General features: G+C 35.3%; 1 protein-coding gene and 1 non-coding gene across 2 annotated transcripts in view; both read left to right on the top strand.

Moving 5' to 3' along the window:
• The window catches only part of LOC138700254 (neuropeptide CCHamide-1 receptor-like), a 1055160-nt gene that overhangs the window by 795909 nt on the left and 238226 nt on the right, over positions 1-21025 (top strand). The window lies entirely within an intron of this gene.
• On the top strand, positions 17237-17308 carry TRNAY-GUA (transfer RNA tyrosine (anticodon GUA)). Its single transcript has one exon. It is a non-coding gene; the product is annotated as a tRNA-Tyr (tRNA).

Genomic DNA, 21025 nt, shown 5'->3' with positions numbered 1-21025 from the left:
CACCAATATCTGCACTACAGCTGATAACAAACAACGCACCAATCACAAAAGAAATAGAAAGACTTTCCTCACTACAATATGAAAAACTAATAATAAGACTAACATCTACTCCATATTGGTCTACGTATAAATGTCAACCCCGACACTTCAAGACACAACAGGGGTTTATTCAACAAATTAAGTTACTTAAATCACAGTACTTCCCCATATCCAGAGGTCTGCATCGGACATTTTCGCTCGAGCGCCAAGTAGTTCATAGCATAATCCGATAGGTAGCGCACATGCATGATGGGTAAAATTGTCACGAGCGATAAATCCTCCAAAGGTATAAGCCGAGCGTTAGACATTCGTTCTTGTTACAGTGATGAACTGTGTAGTAATATCATAGAAGTTTATCATTTCAAAACTTTGCAGTGTTTAACTAACCTCTACATAGTACAATTACAGAACTTGCTTTAAAATGCAATATAAATGTTGTAGGTAAATGGTTCCCCCCCCCCCCACACACACACACAGGAGTGATTTTGTTTTTTGCCACATCTGATAGATGTTATTGGATGTAAATATGGAGAACACAATCACGGTAATGCAAGAACTGTATCAAGTTTTCTAGTAGTAGTAATAATAATAATAATAATAATAATAATAATAATAATAATAATAATAATAATCTCTAACAATTAGTGTATCAATCTTTGCGTCTGTAACAGTTGTGCAGGATGATTATTCGTTTTATTATATATTTTCTGTGACGTTATCTCTAATATTGTTATTAATCTACTGCTATATCAATAATATTTTGTAAAACGTTTCTACATTGTCGCAGTATAGAGGCGGAAAACTATGTATGGACCTATCATATTATATATGTGGTAAATCAAATATTGAATAATAATTATTAATTAGGAATAATAACTGTATATCGAAGTTTTTCATACAATTTTATTTATAACTTCATGTTCCTGTTTTAATACGTTCCATTGACTGTTCCATTAAACGTTTGTCATAAACGCAGAAAATAAAGCCTTATTTCTACCGTGTAAGCAAAACATCTGTCTTATCTGTCGCATTCCATACAAGATAAGACATATCGGTGAGATGACCTTGTACTGTGCTTCTATTTATTACGAGCGAATCACGACCGATCGTATCTCACTCGAGGGTGCGACACTCGACCGAGTTCAAGCGAGCGATTTAACTCCAATGCAGCACTCTGCCATATACACAGTGGAAAAGTTGTCGACTCCCATATCATCATCTTTACAACAACCTGACGTTCAACTCAATCTAGAACTCATAGAAAGAATAATGAAAACTGAAACTCCCAACGATATCCTGAAGCAGTTGGCTTTAGGCACTATTAATCAGTTCTAACCCACATCGAACCCATTACATATACTGTATATACAGATGGGTCACAGATTGATAGAGATGGCAGTGTTGGAGTGGGAATATACAGCAATTTATTCTGTTTCTATCATACATTGGGAAAATTTCACACAAAATTGGATGGAAAAATAGAAGCAAGAAGAGTGGCGTTGGAACAACTATGCATAAGATCCAACAACTTTAAAAAGCCAGTTATCTTATGTTAGCCATGGCGAAACTGTGATCGTGCGCCGAGCCACTGTGTAACCTGCAACGTGCATAGCACCTATGGAGGAAGGCGGACGCCCGAAGGGGAAGTGAAGCAACTGTCTGACTTAATAACGGATTTTCATTTTCCTTGCGTCAAGTACTTAAATATAATTTTATACAGTACAAGGTTACAAACTAATGTTTAGTACGTGTAACGAAGAAAGAAATTAATAAGAAAACATAGGACACATTATCACAACCTAAAATTAACTGTCTTCAGAATGTTTCTGCGACAGAGTTTCAAAATCAGGAATTAGGCCACTTACTGCCAGTCGTAGTTGATCACGAAGGTGTTTGTCTGTCAGTCGTGATCTAAATTTGGTTTTTACTATTTTCATCGTTGAAAATAATTTTTCACAAACTTAAGTTGTAGCGAACATACAGCGAAGAGAAAGCGAAAGAACGAAGCTTCGGATATTTATTTTTTGGCAAAGATTTAAAAAGTTCAACATTTGTCAAGTCCTTACATCTAGCTTTCATTTAACATCACATTGTAAATGTGTGAGTTTAAATTGAAGATCTAACCGCATTATTCGTACATCTGCTGAAAAAGGATCGACGTACAGAGATGATGGTGATGATGATGATATGATGATGATGATGATGATGATGATGATGATGATGATGATGATGATAATAATAATAATAATAATAATAATAATAATAATAATAATAATAATAATAATAATAACAATAATAACAACACTTAACCTTTTAATATTTCATGAGAGACATGTAGTATAATGCCGTTTTCCTCGTAATACTTGTGAACAAATCATACATTTAATATTCTCATCATATTGGCAGCAAAAAAAAAATGCGTCCTCCCATGCTACTTGAGACTTCCGTTTTTGCAGAAGTACATAGTTTCGAGAGAGACATTGCGACGATACGCCACTCACAGGTCAGAGACAAATACAAATGGAACGGAGTTTGACTCCAGTGAGTGAGAGGGTTGGGGTTGGGGAAGGTAGGAAGGAAAAGAAATGCATACATTTCATTGCGAGCCACAATGTGCTCCCGAGTCACATTTTTGCCACGGCTTTCATATGTGATTTATAGGCAGAAATACAAGCCATAGCCACACTACAGCCCCTCGATTCGAGAATAGCAACTATCCATGACTCACTATGCAAGCTACACACCAACAAAAAAGTAATAAAATTTAAATGGATTCCCTCCCACTGTGGTAGAACTTGGAATGAGACAGCTGATACTCTGGCAAAAAGGAACACAAATAGTAAAATAGTACTAACTCCAAATCACAATATACCATTCAATTCGGCTAAACTGTACAAAAATAGCAAATTCAAAGATGAGATACGTATACATCACCAAACAACAAGCGAAGGCAAGAAGTGGAATTAACTACTAATCTCCAAGGACATCCCACATCAACTACGGAGAGAAACAGTTGCAACAGTCCGCCTTCTTACTGGTCATGATCTTCTAGCTACTCATCTTCATCGGATCTCCATTTTGCTATCACCATCCTGTATTTTGTGCAAACACATTGATAGTGTTATGGACTGGGATCACGTTCAAAAGTGTAGTGTATTAAAAGACTTTCAGTATGTCAACAGGTGAACTCAACTGGGAAGTACGTAGACCAATCATGTCAATTGATGCCCACAGGCGCAAGCGCGCGCTTTACAGCCCAGGAGAGCCCGAGCGCTTTACAGCGGAAAGGACAGAGACAGACGAAAGAGGTGGTATATGCCGCTTGGTCGAGCTATATTCAGGGATGGCCAGCATTGATTCAATAGATAAAGGCAAGAGAACTTATTAAAACTGAATCCATGTTTATTTGCCTGACAAGTATAAGTGCATTATAAGAATGTAAGTTTTACTTTTAATGCTCATTTTTCACAAGTTTGATTTTTTTATTCAAAAGAAATACTTTCTCAACTTTTCGTTTAGAAAAGTGAAATTTTCAGATATAGTCCTACTTATTTAGTAGTCTTACAGAATGTTTTCGTAAATCTAATATACCGTATATACGTATTACTGAAGATAGTGTATTGAAAATTTTGAAAATATTCGCATGGAAATTGTTTGTAAGGAAATGAATTAACAAAGCAATTACTGTTACATCATAAGCAAAAGATACGTGCCCATGTGTTGTAAAAATATCAGCTCTATAGCTTCAGCAGATTTCGAGAAAATAATTTAATATTCTGATGACAGGAAGTTGCTCACAAATATCACCTTAAAAACATAATGCGATAAGAGTTTTTTTTATGTAATATTAGTTACACTTAAAACAGATACAGTACCTAGGTAACTTTGCTTTGTACTGTAATATTGTTTTGATTAGTTTATTGATTACTTTTGTAAGGCTAAAAATACCATCAGTATAAATTCCAACTTATCATGTCATACTCAATCTCTTTCTTGTCATGACACAAGGGAATCGGAGCTCCCGAACTCCTATGTTACCTTGACCATGGGCTTGCTCAACAGAAGTCATAAATCGAAGATACACCGGGGATCGAACCCGGATCCATAGTACTGCGAGTCCAGAACTCTAGCCATTGGACCATCTTGGAGACTGATTCTTGAATATGGAGTGTATACAGAGTTGCCAGATGTCCCGATATTAATATAAAAATCCTGAATCCCGCTTCGATTTGAGACTGGACGCAAAAAGTCCCTCCTTTAGAAAATTAACATCACTTGTATAATTTTGTCGTTACGCAGTAAATATTTTCTTCTAGACCTAAATAATTAAATTAAATTTAAATTAAGCTTCTTAACAATGTAGGTTTGCACATTGACGAAAACGAATATTTTGGCAAATATAAGGTTTGTGTCAGCGAATTCTGTGGTAAATATAATATTTCTGAACATTTAAAAAGAGACGTTCATGAGAAATTCATGGCACAGAGAATGGAGAAAAGCTCGTTGAAAATGATAAAGTCCAGTGATAAATATGTACGAGTATATAAGCTCTGAAAATATATACTGTATGTTAAATTATGGGTTTGGAGTAGTAATATACTAAGTCACAAAATAAATATGAATTTAGATATCAATAAATTTTATGTCATTGTAATCAATTAATTAACATTGAGATTTAAATATTTTGTAAAATTATGATGCAATTATTTGGAATTTGTGCCTTACAATCGAAGAGTCCACTGCAAGAATTATGGATGTCATTTGGAACACATTTTTCAGGAGAAGCAATTGAAAGTTTGAAATGCTTAGCGCTCAAAGCTTAACTGTGATTTTCCGACCATTACTGGGCAATGACTATCAGTGTTAATGCCATATGACTCTCTATGTACATTCTACAGGGACATCATTTTATTTTTACTAATATAACTTGGTTATATCTCTGGATCAACACCGTTTGCTACCCCCTTCCACGACTGGAGTTCGATGATACTGGCGTAATATACAAACAAATCATTTTACTATATATAGGAGGGAAGAAAAGTAGTTCATCCATTTACGTAAATTAGGAAATATCGCGCTTTTGAGTTTCATAATTTTCATTAGGTTTTTGTTTAATCAAAATAGAGTACAGTATTAACAATGAGTGTTTTACTCACGAACTGAGCTGTCCATGTGGACGTATTCATTATGCGGTGTATATTATACTGTCTACAACACATTAGCGTACAATATAGAGAATGAAGTTAAATTGAAAAATAATCATAATATGGATATTTAAACACATTTTTTAAAATGGCGGCCGTTCATTTCGATACAGACTTCAGTTCTAATGTGCATATTATCGCACTATAGACTATTATATCTAATCCCAATTAGCAGTTTCGTCCTTCGTACTAGTAACTCATGTTGAAATAATCCTGTACCTCCTCTATAAAAGAGTACCTTACGTACTGTAAATTCAATCTTGACTTCTGCCCGATCCGAAAAGATAAAATTACTCAGATATGCTACCTACTGTCCGTCCAAGTGGTTATGTCGTAGGGTCGTAGAAAGGGGGGAAATCACTTGACAGTTAATTACTTAACGAGGCCCTTTTATTTAAGTTATTTTAAACAGTTGTATGGGTATAATATTAAGTAGACGTCCAATTCCTAACAGAAATTAATGTTTTCAGAAAAGAGCTAAGTCAGCCCAGCCACTAGCTGACGAATAAAAGCTGGTGGGGAAAACCGGGATACGACGTAGGCAAATGGATGACAGTACCTGTGCGAAAATGATTCAATATTGAAAGCTCTTTCGTCACTGAACAACGCGAACATATTTTTGGAACGTACTGTTTACTATGCCCGTAAGGCTACTATGACTGTATATGCGGTCTTGGATCTGTGTGGAGGACGGTTGGTCTTCATTAGTAGAAAGGGTGGGAGTGAAGTACATTAAAAAACTCAGGTACAATAAAAATTGAAGTAAAAATAAAATAATGTCCCTGTATATATCTCAAGCTATGCATTGACAGTCTTGGTTCATTTTTGACAAGAAAGTGACATCCATCATTCTTGCAGTGGACTCTTCAATTAGTAATAAACAGCTGGGGAAATCTATGAGACAGTACTACTATTAAGACATTAGGTTAATAATTTGGCATTACATATTATAGCCACAAACGCTTCAGAAAGCCCCCAGATAAACATGATGTTCCCTACAACCGGATAAATATTGTTTTGTACTTGGAAACTTGTAGCCTATCTATTATGTTTATTAAAATTTCAATTTTGAGATTCATATTATTTTCTTCAACTGAATATAGAGGACATTTTTTTTTTTGTACAGTCATGAAAATGTCAATTCTGCCCATATTCATATCACTCTTCCTTTAAGACAAAATGTAAGTACTTTAATGGAAAAAATGGAAGATCTAATATCTGACAACCCTTAGTGTATAGAATTATATGTTATCGCGAAAAGAAAACTCATTACGGGCTACATACAATGTAGATTCCCTTGCAGGAAGCAGGCAAATATCCACTTAAAGATCTGAATTAGATTTTCTTTTTAACCTCTAATTGGTATCTGAAGTCCCTCAACTTGCACTGCGAAGTCATTAATCTAATTAGTTCATCTAGAAACCATCCAGTTCCTCGGAGTAGATAATTCCTGGAATTATATTACGTTACTTAGGAAATCCTTGTTACCTACCTAGCCCTAATTTGGTTGACTGTTCTCTTAACAGTCTTAAATATATGCGAAACAAATCAGATTTAATACCTCATTACTTTCACGAAATTACTTCAGTATTCTAAATAAAATTCAATTAATTCCATAATAGCCAGGATCTTCGAGTATGAAAACAGTTATGTAAAATTGAGCACAGAGAATTTTAATTGCGATTGTGGATAATAAAACTACACGCCATATAATTGTTGTGGACAAATTAATTAAGTTTGAAATATAACTGGGTATCTACAATTAACACATTTGTAATTAATTATAAGTCTGGTCAGTTGTCTGAAATCGCTTTTTTTTTCCTTTATGAGGAATACCGAAGACTTGCACCTCAGCCTGAAGCTTATTGTGCCGATCTCCTTATTGTGGGGTGATTGTTGAAATTCTTACAATTCTCACTGACTCTCTTAAGGGGCGACTCCACTGAAAATAATGAAAGTTTTCTAAAAATAATTATTGGCTATTTCAGTTCTTTCGAATGTATAGTTCCATACCCTAAATAGATTTAATTCAATTGTGACTACAAATATGCCTAAGCAAAATTTAAATTAAGGTTGTAAGGAGGCGTGGTAAAGAGCTGTCAAAAATTATTTTCTCAACAAAGAATTCTTTTTTTACAAATTTCTGATCACAAATCTAGTAACGTTTTGTTATAAAGTTGGCTCCCTGGAGTTCCTAAAGGAATGTAGCCGAGGAGAATTTTAATTTATCATAAATATTCATTTTACTTTCAAATCCATTTTTCTGTATGTTTATTTTTCTTCATACAACACCAACATGTTATGCCAAATATTAATCAATCTGGATGAAAATTTTACTGCAAGTATTTATGGAGTACCTACACGTTTCTATGGATTTATTTTCCGAGAAATTCTCCTCGTTTATTGTATTAATTTTTTTTCATAAATTATAGCAAAAATAACATTTTTAAAATTTCAAACAACACTCGGCAACATACGATATATTAAATAATGCAAAATTCTGTGAGTGTGGAAAAAATGTTGGCAAAAGTTCGACAGCTGAGGGTAAGCAGACTTCAGATGTATACGAACAATTGTTCTTACACACACACACACACACACACACACACACACGCGCGCACGCACGCATATATATATATATATATATATATATATATATATATATATGTACTGAACTTGACGATATGTGTCGGAGATAAAGAAGGAAGATTTAAAAGAAAATTTCTAGAGCTGATTTTGAACGAGTAGCCACTATCCAAAGCCGCTATGCACAGATAGATGACAAAATGGAAATAACTTTTATTCACAGGGATATTAAGCGGCGTATTTCAGTGGAATATCTAAATCGTTGTTTTGCAGCTTAATACTTCTCTGTGAACTTCGTATAACATAAAATGAAAGCCATTCTCCAGATCACATGACCGACAAAATTCATCAAAGAAACAACGAACTGTTAACGTGACTGCTTGATTTAATGTCGTTTTAATTTTATTCTAGGACATATTAATGTTCCTCATGCTGTCCGTAGTGCCAAAACGGTTCGTTTCATGGAAGTTAATTGCAGGAAACAACTTCGTTATAAAAATATCTATACCGTTATGTTAACTTATGTTAAAGAGTTCTGAACTGCAGAACTGTTATGGAATAAACGATACCTCGGTTAAATACAGACACATTAAAATGCATAGCTGCAGCATACAAGGCATAGTTATGCGTCCTGGGAAATTATACTGCACTGGAGCGTGGTTACATTACGCGTTATTTTCTGCTCAACTCCCCTTCCTCTCAGTTCATGCTCCACTTTTTATTTCACTGTTTCTCCTTTTCTTTTCTCATTTTATCTTTGTTATTCCATTTCTTATTTTCTCTATTCCTTTATTTTGGCATTTCCTTTTTTTCTCCATTTCTTCATTTGTCCTATCCTTTTTTGTTTTCTGTTCTTTTCCCTACTTCTTGATTTCTCTGTTTCTTCTTATCTTTCTCGTTTCTCTTTTCTTTCTCAATTTCTTGATTTCTGTTTCTTCTTATTTTGGCATTTCCTTTTTTGTCCATTTCTTCATTTGTCCTATCCTTTTCTGTTTTCTGTTCTTTTCCCTATTTCTTGATTTCTCTGTTTCTTATCTTTCTCATTTCTCTTTTCTTTCTCAGTTTCTTCTTATTTTGGCATTTCCTTTTTTCTTCATTTCTTCATTTGTCTCTATCCTTTTTGTTCTGTTCCTTTCCCTATTTCTTGATTTCTCTGTTTCTTATCTTTCTCATTTGTCTTTTCTTTCTCAATTTCTTGATTTCTCTGTTTCTTCTTATTTTGGCATTTCCTTTTTTTCTCCATTTCTTCATTTGTCTCTATTCTTTTTTCTTTTCTGTTCCTTTCCCTATTTCTTGATTTCTCTATTTCTTATCTTTCTCTTTTCTCTTTTCTTTCTCAACTTCTTGATTTCTCTGTTTCTTATCTTTCTCATTTCTCTTTTCTTTCTCAAATTCTTGATTTCTTTGTTTCTTCTTTTCTTTCTCATTTCTCTTTTCTTTCTCAATTTCTTCATTTCTCTATTTCTTCTTATTTTTCTCATTTTTCTTTTCTTTCTTAATTTCTTGATTTCTCTGTTTCTTCTTACCTTCTCATTTCTCCTTTCTTTCTCAATTTCTTGGTTTCTCTGTTTCTTCTTATTTTTTTCATTTCTCTTTTCTTTCTCAATTTATTTATTTCTCTGTTCCTTCTTATCTTTCCCATTTTTCCTTTCTTTCTCAATTTCTTGATTTCTCTGTTTCTTCTTATCTTTCTCAATTTCTTGTTTTCTCTGTTCCTTCTTAGCTTTCTCATTTCTCTTTTCTTTCTCAATTTCTCAATTTCTTCTTATCTTTCTCATTTCTCTTTTCTTCCTCAGTTTCTTGATTTCTCTGTTTCTTCTTATCTTTCTCATTTCTCTTTTCTTTCTCAATTTCTTTTTCTTCTTATCTTTCTCATTTCTCGTTTCTTTCTCAATTTCTTGATTTCTCTGTTTCTTATCTTTCTCATTTCTCTTTTCTTTCTCAATTTCTTGATTTCTCTGTTTCTTCTTATCTTTCTTATTTCTATTTTCTTTCTCAATTTCTTGATTTCTCTGTTTCTTCTTATCTTTCTCGTTTCTCTTTTCTTTCTCAATTTCTTGATTTCTCTGTTTCTTCTTATCTTTCTCATTTCTCAATTTCTTTATTTCTGTTTCTTCTTTTCTTTCTCAATTTCTTGATTTCTCTGTTTCTTCTTATCTTTTTCATTTCTCTTTTCTTTTTCTCAATTTATTGACTTCTCTGTGTCTTCTTATCTTTCTCACTTCTCTTTTCTTTCTCAATTTCTTGATTTCTCTGTTTCTTCTTAGCTTTCTCATTCTGTTTTATTTCTCAACTTCTTGATTTCTTTGTTTCTTATTATCTTTCTCATTTCTCTTTTCTTTCTCAATTTGTTGATTTTTTGTTTCTTTTTATCTTTCTCATTTCTCCTTTCTTTCTCAATTTCTTGATTTCTCTATTTCTTATTATTTTTCTCATTTCTCTTTTCTTTCTCAATTTCTTGATTTCTCTGTTTCTTCTTATCTTTCTCATTTCTCCTTTCTTTCTCAATTTCTTGATCTCTCTGTTTCTTCTTTTTTGTTTCCTTTCTTTCCTATATCTTTTCTCTTTCCATTTATCCTTCCTCCACTTATTCGTTTCTTTTTCTTCTTTAATTTTTGTTGTTTCCTTTCTTCGTCCATATCTTAATTTCTCTCTTTCGCCTTTTTTGTTTCCTTTACTGCTCCATTTCTTAACTGCCTTATTCAATATTTTCTTTTTTCATTTCATCCTTCTTCTTCCATTAAATTTATTGATTGCTGTATTTCTCTCATTTTCGTTTATCATTTCTTGCTGCATTTCTTGATTTCTATATTTCATTTTTTTTCCTTTCTTTCCCGATTTATTAATTGCTGTGTTCTTTTTCTTTTTTCCTTTCTTTCCCCATTTATTGATCAGTTTGAACTGGGACACTGCACAGAGAACTCACAGTACAGTACTTGAAAACAAACCAACTATAGTTATTTTCTTCGCAGTTCTTGCGCTGAAACCAAGAAATCGGACCATTTCACGGACAGGTGATGTCAAACATATATCGTTGTTATTTTCGTAACATTTAACTCCAATTGCTACGAACTATATAGATCAAAAGCAACTATTACCCCATTTGACTTCTAGGTATTGCCTCTAATATCTCCATAACTAATCATAATCATCATACCATGACGTTTCCTATCTAGAATTTCATCGTCACAATAGCCTCTACCATGCTCCGGTCTTCGAAGACGGCATTTAGTATTCACTTTGTGTAAGTACATATTTGTTGTGCATACTCACTAATTAATAATGCTGATAATTGTATTGTTAAAATATTGTAAGTCTAAATCAGGGATGTCGAACAGCGCTCTCGAGCTGTGAACTGCAGAGCCTTCACTCCTCCCTTACAGTGCAACGGTTGAACACAGGCAGCAGGAAATCCGGCCGAATGATCGTAAACAAAAGCGAAACTGCGGCGGCTGGTACTTTGATAACTTTTATACATCTTACCAATTGATTAGGAACTCAGTTTAGATTTGCACTTGATGAACTCTGATAAACAAAGAATGTAGCCTACATGAGGATGAATTATGATGATGATGATGATGATGAACATAATGATGATAATAATAATAATAATAATAATAATAATAATAATAATAATAGCAATAATAATAACAACAGAGTTTTATCTACTTGGTCATTCCATGAATGTTGTTCGTTAGTGACGGAAATAAATCATAATAATAATGTTGTTAATATCATCTTTAAAATATCAACTTTGTGTGTATGTGTTGTAGCAGTGCAACTTCAAGTTCAGAAACGTAAACTGTTTTGATGTATAAAATTAATTACTTTTAGCGTAACTTGAAATTTGTTCATAGTTTTTGTTACAGATTCAAAAATATCTCCTCCTCCTCGAGTTCGATCCTTTAGTGAAATAACATCTACAAAATCTCCATGAATATTGAAATCTGAGTCGACACTCCTTATGAATACACTGTAGCTAGCTGCGCCGTATCTTTCCGGTCGGTACTTTCATCAAGAGCTATAGTGATTAATAAGTGAAAGTTTTCATTCTTGCTGTCAGTTGTTCCTCCAAGTTATCTCCCATTTATGATACGCGCTCTGCAACAATATTACGAGACAAACATATAGATTTAAAATCATTAACGTATTCCGGACATATCCCTTTTGCAACAGCTATGAGACAGCCTTTCACAAATTTTCCGCAGTAAATAGCTTTGAAGCCGTTGCAATAATTTCACAAATTTTAAGCTAGCTCGAACCAAGCTTATTCTACTAACACCCGATGATGATGGAAGGTTTTCTGAATTCAATCTTGATTTTAATTCTTCTGCAGCCTTTTCACGAGTGAAACCGGATAACTTTTCTGGTCCATAAGCTTCAGCATGACGTGTAAGATTAAAATGCCTTTTAATATTTTGATGGCTAATGTATCCAAGTTTTTTTCTACATATTAAGCAATGTGTCTTTCCGTCCTTTAAGATAAATAAATATTTATCTATCCACTCACTATTGAATCGTCGTTCCATATCCACACCAGCCGCCAGAGTTGATAAACACACTGCGTACAGAACACCGACTATCGTTTCAGCTCAGCTACGAACAGTAGGCCTATTAATCGTTTTACAGTTTGAGAGCGCTGTTCGACATCCCTGGTCTAAATAAATAAACTATAGTGTAACCATTTAAAACTCTTTAATTTATAATCGTTCTACATAGGATTCAGTGTGAAAGCCTTTTAGTTTTTGAGTTCCCGCTTTTTGTTCCGTGATTCAGTTAGCCTGTTCCATCACCCGGAAAAAATGAGACTATTACAGATATACTTACAAGGAGAAGACTAAACGAGGAAGAAATATAAAAAATTACAACAGAAGTGAATAGGACAGAAGACGAAAGAAGAGCAGTGCGGGGAGTGAATGATAGGAGATATGAAAGAAAGTAAAAGACAAAGTAGGAAGGAAATAGGTAAGAATATAATAGCAGGAACAACAAAAAGAGAAAAAGGGATGTGTTAAAAATCAGGAAAGAAATAAAGAGGGCAACGAATAATAATGGAGAACGCATTGTAGTCTAATATAAAGTAGATCATAAGAGGTATACTTGGAGTTGATGAAATGTTTGAGAGAGACTTACTCTTTGCACGTGGACGAAAGGTCAATTTTGCACGACAATGCACCAAGATTACATTTCACGTCGGGGATAAATGGCAGTCTGGCAGACATTCCTTGTAATGAAGCCCGTAGAACATTCCAGGGAAGCAAATTAATTAACAAGGCTTCCTTTTTTATCTGTTGATGTTTACTCAGCAAGTATGTTGTGTACCATCAAAACATAGTGTACAGTCACTACCAAAATGTTGCAGTATAATTAAGTAAGAAATCTTCCAGGAATTTACACTCCCGAGAATGGCCTTATTTGAGTATGTCTTCTAAAATGAGTGTATTAATTAATAATAACAATCCAAAGTCAACAAACGCAGGAATCTGTTCCATTCTCTTCATACTGAACTCTCTTCCTCTTTCCTGTATCAATCGGATCACGACAGGGGTCCACATCTGTGTAGTAACGGTTAGCGCGTCTGGCCGCGAAACCAAGTGGCCTGGATTCGAATCCCGGTCGGAACAAGTTACCTGGTTGAGGATTTTTTCCGGGGATGTCCCTCAACCCAATATGATCAAATGCTGGGTAGCTTTCGGTGCTAGACCCCGGACTCATTTCACCCGAATTATCACCTTCATCTCATTCAGACGCTAAATAACCTAAGACGTTGATACAGTGTCGTAAAATAACTACTTAAAAACGACAGGAACTAGACATTCATTCAGTCATAGTGTTCTGCCCAAGGGCAGGTCTTTCACTGTAAACCCAGCATTCTCCAGTCTTTCCTATTTTCTGCCTTCCTCTTTGTCTCTGCATATGATCTATATGTCTTAATGTTGTCTATCATCTGATATTTTCTTCCATCCTTGAAATCTTTGATATCATACACAGTATTTCCGCAGCCAGAAATTTCTACATTATATGTATTATTTTAATGCGAAATCAATATGAATAATGAGCCACCGGCGTAACTCAGTCGGTTCACCGTTATGGTGATTGCCTGCCGATCCGGAGTTCTCTCGGGCGTGAGTTCGCTTCCCGCTTGAGCTGATTACATGGTTGGATTTTTCCGAGGTTTTCTCAACCATAAGGCGAATGTCAGGTAATCTATGGCGAATCCTCGACCTCATCTCGAGAATACCATCTTGCTATCACCAATTCCATCGACGCTAAATAACCTAGTATTTGATACAGCGTCGTTAAATAACCAATTAAAAATAAGAATAATATTTTAATATTTATGAAGTTACACTGCTTACGAATTTTTATTCTGAAACATCTCATTGCAGGAGAAAGATCAGTACCGAAATTTAATCTTAAATTGTGTTAAAGAACACTAGAATTGCTTCCATTTTACTGTCAGACAATTCATTACGTTAATACATATATACCCCATATTCGATGGTCTCTTTTAGTTTATACTCATTTGTATTCGCTTTAACTGTGAGATCATATCGCGACTGTCTGTTGGAAATGATGTATTGGGAATAAATTTTGTTGTAATCTTGTAAATAAAAAATACCCATTGTCGTAACTCTGCATGTGCCAATTCGTTTGTAGAATGAAATATATCATTAAACGCATTCACAAGTTATAACATCATCATCTTAATGTCTATCTACGGCTATCTTTGATTTCCGAAGCGCTCGCTCTGGCTACTGACTGCACGTTGACCAAGATCACGCGTTCACAGCAATGCGTTCCAATAATGAAACGTAACTCTGTAAATACTGGGTGTTCAGTTCAAAGTGTGTATGCCGTCATATGGCTAGCCGATGAGCCTAGAGAATTCAATCTTCCTACACTTCCGCAGAGGAGTATAACCTATGAGGCAGAGAAGTTGCCTAGCAAATACGGCGTTCATTCTGAAGAGTACGTACCGATACGTACGGTAACGCCGGTAGTGGCAGGAATGTGAACTGTTTGGAAATACATACTGTCGGGATAATGGGGAGAGGGTTAAGACGATTACTTACGTATTTGTTGACATTAACTTCGGCGGTCAACATGGACACGGAGCATTTGATTTGTGTTGTGGAATGTTACCGTACACAACCGATGATAACAAATACCCTGCGTACGACTTGCCGGCGCAAAACACAGTTCGAAAGAGGTTATGGTAGCACACAGACCGTACAGACCGCCATCTGTTGCTACGACGTTCAAGTTATACCGTACACGTTCTCAAGTTCAGATTGAAGAACGCCTTAAATAATAGGCAACTTCTCTGACATATAAGCTGAAACTCGCTTCAAATCGGTGACCCAACAACAGTGACGTCATGACACACTTTGAAATGAACACCCAGTATTGAGAATAGGACCCATGTTTATATGACATTTCTTGTTTAGAATGTTTTCGGAAATAAGCTCAGTAAAGGATGGTAAATTCTCGTGAATCACCCTGTATAGGCTATATATTGTTCATTTATTATTTTCTTCTTCTAAGTCCGTGGACGACTGGAGCAGATGTTTGGTTACCACCAGGCTGTACGTGTTTATCGTTCTGGTTCACTGACATTGAGAGTTGCGTTAATACTTTTCATTCGGTAGAGAGCTCACACAACTTAACAGTTTTGGTACCAACTTCCTAGTTCTGGTGGTGATGATTGCGAAGATGATAGATGATGATAACGATGAGCATAAAGTATAAATAAATAAATTGTATCTCTAGCTCATTTCTCCCAAGTTACGTTTCGCTCCAGACAGCTATAATAAACAACTGTCAGTAGTTTAGATAGTCCCTTCTCCACTTCTAAAGCCATTTGCTCTTGAGAAGATACCGCAAGTCGGAAAATCATAATGCTCCTGTGTCTTGCGGCATTGGATGGCATTAATAAAGATGAGCAATATCTCTTAAAATATCTCCTGAGCAAAATATGGTCTGTTGTACGAATACAAATTTCCTCTGCCCACGGGCAGTTTGCTCAGCAAGAGAAGACAATTAATGCACAGCACACCATCTATCATTTCTGCCCACGCTTGTGTTAGCGGAGATGTGGGTGTACGTTATGGAATATAATTGAATGTGATCAAAGTCACATATTCTGCACATTAAGTTCATTATTATCTGTCTAACATCAGACAGTAATTCAGAAAATAAACTTGGGATAGTTCTCAAAATATTTCTCTAGGCACCCATTCCTAAAAGTTCAATTTTATTGCCAAAAAAGCGTGTTAAAATGGACTATTGTACGGCAGCGAGTGTAAAGTATTTTTAACACTAGAGCGAAAAGTATTTAAACACAGACTTTCAGCTGTTTCCGCATATATTTTTGTTTCCCGCCAGATCTCACACGGCAGTAATCACAACTGATCAATAAAGATGTTCGACCAATGTCAGGGCTACTTTTATAAATTATTCTTTTTGCTCGAGAAACGTACATACATGGTGGAAGAGGACCGATGCACCAAAATTTAAGAGGTGATTCTACATGTTAAATATAACAAAACTTTTATTACACTTTATTAATTGTATTTATTATTAATTATCAATTTATTGTCATTATTGAGTGTAATTTGTTACCACTGCCATAGGGTATTTGCCCATTTACAGTGTGAAAAAACACACACACAAAATAAATTAGTATAATTTGATAATTTTTCAGTGTACATATGCTATAAATATAAATTTACCTGTTTAAGAAACATAATTTGTTAATTTTCTCTAGATTTCTGATATATTACACCCACTGATTTCACTTAACACTAAGCATATAAAGAATAGTCGAAATGTTCTATTAACGCTGTCATAGACATTAAGATTATGTTCATACCATACCATACAGGCATATTGACACATGTACAGAATAATACTTATTAACTTACAAGTGGCTTTTAGAGAACCCGGAGGTACATTGCCGACCCCACATAAGGCCGCCATCGGTCCCTATCCTGAGCAAGATTAATCCAGTCCCTACCATCATATCCCACCTCCCTCAAATCCATTTTACTATTATCCTCCCGACTACGTCTCGGCCTCCCCAAAAGTTTTTTTCCCTCCGACTTTCCAACTAACACTCTATATTCATTTCGGATTCGCCCATACGTGCTATATGCCCTGCCCATCCCAAAAGTCCGGATTTAATGTTCCTAATTATGTCAGGTCACGCATACAATGCGTACAGTTCTATGTTGTGTAACTTTCTCCATTCTTCTGTAATTTCATCCCTCTTAGCCTTAAATATTTTCCTGAGCACCTTATTCTCAAACACCCTTAACCTTTGTTACTCTCTCAAAGTGAGGGCCAAGTTTCACAACCATACAGAACAACCTGTTTCATAAATTCTAATTTTCAGTATTTTTTTTTCCGGTGTGGCTTAGTGGATAAAGCATCAGCATGTAGAGCTGAAAACCCGGGTTCAAATCCCGGCGCCGGAGAGAATTTTTCTCCATTCCATTACTCTTTCATCATATGATGACGCAGAATATCTGCATGGAAATGACATATGTACTTCGGTACATTAAATTAATATACAATATATGATACCCTATGCTTAAATCACTTCGTGATTTAAGACGGCGCTTATTCCGTCGGACCCCGGCCAACAAGTCACTCATAACGAGTGCACCTCAGCACATGTGTGGACTTCGGTCCTAAGTTCATAGACATCTATGACGTAGTGCAGAGGGAAGCCACTAAAGGGGAACCCAAGATTTGGAACTTGATCTGAGACGATTCTGTCCGACGCCGGGGTGGAATCCGGTGTGGCTTAGTGGATAAAGTATCAGCACGTAGAGCTGAAAACCCGGGTTCAAATCCCGGCGCCGGAGAGAATTCTTCTCCGACTGTTTTCTGGGCATCTAGCGACCTGCGCACGACTGATTTCACTTCTTTATCCGAACCGAAGCGTTGGTCTCCTAGGAATTTCTTCATTGATCCGAAGAGGTAAAACACGGTTCAAAGTCTGAACTGTAGGATGGTGATTGCAGTCTCAATGCCTCTGGCTTTGTGTGGTGTTTCAGCGGCCATTGGTCGGCCGAAATTGTGGCACGATGAGAGAAGAGAGAAAATTTACAGTGACTAGCCATTAAGAAGCGCAAATAGGAGCAGGTAGAAAACGATAGAGCACGATGGTTACTATAGAAATCGACACGTTTATGCTCAATGCATACAAGATGGCTACTCAAAGAAGTTCTAGCACAATGAAGATATACCGGGTTTTCAGGGTGTCTGGAAAGATGAAATGCGGCTCCCTCTCCTATACAGCATAACTCCATTCATGTTTTTTTTTTTTGATTCAGGGGAAAGGTCTAGTTGATTTCACTTCCATAAAAAGATTTTTTAATGGCACTGGTTGTCCGTGAAATTTTCTTTCGAACTTCCTTTTAAGCATGGCTAAAAAATTTAATTTTTTAAATAATGGTCATACAGTCTTTTGTAAGAAGCTCTTTTATTACTCCAAAAGTCTTCTTTTTTTACTTGGGTATTTAACGACGCTCTATCACCTACGAGATTATTTAGCGTCGATGGAATTGGTGATAGCGAGATGATATTTGGCGAGATGAGGCCGAGGATTCGCCATAGACTACCTGACATTTGACTTACAGTTTGGGGAAAACCTCGGAAAAACTCAATCCTGTAATCAACCCAAGCGGAAATCGAACCCGTGCCCGAGCGCAACTCCGGATCGGCAAGCAAGTGCGTTATCCGACTGCAAAGTCTTTCTTATTATCTTCATTTCAAACGTTCTAAACCTCTGTTCTTCCTTTGCGGTTAGGCTCATGTCTGTCGAATATGAAGTTGAGGTTGAAGTGATTACTGATTTTGTGCATAAACAATTCTGATTTTCTAGGTATCGTACCTTTTAGAAGATTCCTACGAGTAAAACTGCATTGGTCTCATTCTTGACTTCGTTTTTCGCAATAAACAACGTATCCAGATATTTTAAATATCCTACATTCTCAAACATATATGAGTCCTCTTGTAAGCCTATATCAGGCATGTCAAAACCCTGCACATTGTGCAGTCGTGCATATTGTGCAACTGTCTGTGTGCGATGTGCACTCTCTATTCCCCTACCTGGAGGGAGTGAATCGCCTTGGAGGGGAACGCGGCAGGGCTATACATTACCTGCAGCAGCTTTTGTTTCAGTAACACAGTTTCAGTACGAGTGCCGATTTGGCTGTGTCTGTGAATGAGTTATGATAAATAAAGTGAGATAACGGAGAAGAGAAATTACGAATCATACAACATAATTGTTATAATGTTTTCCTCAGCCAACAATAATAACTGTTTTAAAATGAAAGGCTTTCATCAGCCTATGTCGAGGTAATAGTGTTGTGAGGTGAAAATTTAGATCAGATTAGTAAAGTTCTCAAAGTGTGATATTGCCAGCGCTTATTTCTTAATCAGTACTCTCACGGCAAAACGTACTTGACAATGGCGTTGTTTTGGAGTTTGTACTAACACAGCCATCAAAGGTTAGACGACTTACGACTTTCATTTCATAAACTGGTAAGTGATGAGAATATAGTGAGGAATACATGTGAGGCTCTTGATGTTGTAAGAAGAGAAGAAAACAATTATTTGCAAGGCGGAAAAGTTTCTGGAAAAATATATAATGGCAAATTTTCCATCTCACGTCACAATATTAATTCAATATACTTATAGCCTATTAATAAATCTTTAAATGTGACATAAAGAGAATATCGTCGCTTCACAGCTTATGAACTACACTCTTAAATTATTTGAGTAACGCTCCCAACTTTTCGATACTTGCTCTCAACGTTTTCAAATAAACTATATGTGAATTTAAATTTTAAGCTTAATTTATATTTATTAATATTAATATTAATATTATTTTATATTGACATACAGCAAAGAAATGATTTCAGTGTAAAAACTTCACAATGTCCTACTGCATGTAATTAATTGGGAGTATAATATTTTCTTCAACATTTGTGCACCAATGGTCACAGTAAATAATAATGCTTGACGAACAATGAAAGAGTAGGATGTATTACTTTAAAATAATTAGTACCTACTACGTAAAATGAAATACTTGTTCGTTTCTTGTTGTTTCGAAATTACTGCAATATATATTTTTTTTCTTCATATACTGTATAAAAATCATATTAATAAATTATGCTTTACAAACCACTACTTTGTGAAGTATAACTGAGTAAGACTAAAGTTTCTTGTATTACAATTGTCAAATATAGGCACTGATAATAACTATGTTTTTTTTTCGTTCTGATAACTATGTTTATAATGTCCAAATGTCTATTCAATCCAACCCTAGAATCGCAGAATAGATTACTGTACACCCCTCCAGCTAAGAACGGGTAAGAGCAACGCTTGATTGATGCAACCTGCACAGACCGGCGATCCGCGCACATAACTGCACATTTACAGTCTGATTTCTGACATGCCTGGCCTATATGATTAATTGGAGTATTCCGGCTAGATACTTTTAAATATTTAGTTTTACGAGTGTCGATACACAGATCTGTGTGCTTCATGGATTTGTATAACGTTCTCGTCGAAGTTCACATTTATTCCTGTGTTTCCGGAAGTGAGAATACATTTATATATAATTGCTATAGTTGTAACATTTTCATAAAATATTTACTTCCATTAAATGCAAATATAATGAAACATTTCTCTGAAGTAATAAAAATAATATACTCAAAAGAATTATTATTTTTAAAAATTAATGTATAGTCGAACAAACTAACAAAAAAGAGAAGAAAAAAAAACAAAGAAATGTTGAAAGTTATTTTCACCCGCAGAACACCATAGCTTTGTATTCAGTGGGGTAATAATTTTTGTTGTAAAGTTACTTTATGAAAGGGTTTAGGAAATATATACCCCACGCTGGCTCGACGGGAATGTTAACGCGGAAACTTGTTTTAGTATCGCTAATGCCCTACTAGGAGGGCAATTCTCCCGGGGGAGGCCAAAGCAAATAACTCGTTTTACTTATTACTCTATTATACGTGAGCGAGATTGTTTTATGCAGTTCATAAGCCATGTGTGTAAAACTGGGATTTTTTTTTTTTATTTCTTCTCTACACATTTTAAGTTTACCACAAACTTGGTCTAGTTCCTTAGTTCATAACATACTTGTTTCATGTTTCACATTTCTAAGGCAC

Source organism: Periplaneta americana, chromosome 5 (genome assembly GCF_040183065.1).
Source record: "Periplaneta americana isolate PAMFEO1 chromosome 5, P.americana_PAMFEO1_priV1, whole genome shotgun sequence".
NCBI classification, from domain to species: Eukaryota; Metazoa; Arthropoda; class Insecta; order Blattodea; family Blattidae; genus Periplaneta; species Periplaneta americana.
Note: the sequence above shows the minus strand (reverse complement) of the source record. Positions and strands in the feature narration are given on the sequence as shown.